Below are 1,226 nucleotides of genomic sequence, written 5' to 3' on the forward strand. Positions count from 1 at the left end.
TTTGACAAGGGCAAAAAGCTGCCACATTTTTCACCAAATATCAGAAGAACAGTCTCTAGGCCACATGCTAACATTTTTCCCCTCTGAAACCTCTTGAACTAGACACCCCCTTTCTCCACAGTTCAAATCATGCTCAGCACCACTATCTTCCATGTTTCTACTAGGATGGCCCATTAAATCTGGCCTAAAGCATTCAACTGCTTTTCTGATCCAAAATTCCAAAGTCCACATTCGTGCAAACAAAAGCATGGTCTGGCCTATCACAGCAAAGCACCGTTCCTGGTACCAGCTTCAGTCTTAGGGTTTTATTGTTGTGAAGACATCCATACCATGACCACAGCATCATTTATAAATGGAAACATTTAACTGGGGCTGGCTTCCATTTCAGGGGTTTAGTCTGTTATCATCCTGGTAAGAGGCATGGTGGCATACAGGCAGACATGGTGCTGGAGAAGGAGCTGAGAGTTCTATATCTGGATCCAAAAGCAGCAGAAAAAGGTTGAATTATGCTTCTTCCAACAAAGCCACACCTACTCCAACAAGGCGACATCTCCTAATAGTGCCACTCCCTATGGGTCTATGAGGGTCATTTTTATTCACACTACCAGAGTCACCATTTTGACAGGGCGTGTGAAACTTCCGAGATGAAAGGATAGGTCTTAAAACACAAGCCACTCCCCCTACTCAAGAAACAGGCAGAGAGAACAGTTTCAACGGAAGGCAGAAATATCTTCCTGCTTTTATACTAGATATAATAGGAGGTCACTTTCGACCAATAGTGGCTGGTGGATGGATCCAGGAAAGCCAAGGAGGATGAAGATGCCTGAGTTATAATCTCATACTACCTGTAGTTCTAGGAGACACCAGGGAGTCATCTCCAAGGCTTGTACTGGATGTCAGCCTGTTCCTATAGAAACCAATGCTTTGGTGAGCTGCCCCTTGCATTGTGGAATGCCTCTCAGCGTTCTAAGTGTTCTTCTGTGTGATGAGCTGCAATCTTCCGCTTGGAATTGAGGGTGTCTGACTCTCAAGTCATCAACTGCTCTGGTCCCTGCTTTTTGAATAGGGCAAGTATTTTTTATTCATGTTTGTCACAGGAAAGAGCCAAACCCAGGAAGGTTAAGAGGTAGAGTGGACATGGCTGGTCATCATGGAACTCCCCACTGAGCTGCTCTGTTTTGTACATCTTCTGATCAGCCTCTCAGGTCTGAAGAAACCCAAAGCCC

The 1,226-nt window shown here is 45.1% G+C and overlaps 1 long non-coding RNA gene across 1 annotated transcript in view; it reads right to left on the reverse strand.

Annotated features, from left to right (window-relative positions):
• Nucleotides 1-916, reverse strand: part of LOC116071247 — a 93,149-nt gene extending 92,233 nt beyond the window's left edge. The window contains exon 1 of the long non-coding RNA XR_004110786.1: nt 846-916. This is a non-coding gene — a long non-coding RNA (uncharacterized LOC116071247). The remainder of the gene's footprint in view (nt 1-845) is intronic.
• Nucleotides 917-1,226: the final 310 nt, after the last annotated feature.

The sequence above is a fragment of the Mastomys coucha genome, unplaced genomic scaffold (genome assembly GCF_008632895.1).
Source record: "Mastomys coucha isolate ucsf_1 unplaced genomic scaffold, UCSF_Mcou_1 pScaffold22, whole genome shotgun sequence".
NCBI classification, from domain to species: Eukaryota; Metazoa; Chordata; class Mammalia; order Rodentia; family Muridae; genus Mastomys; species Mastomys coucha.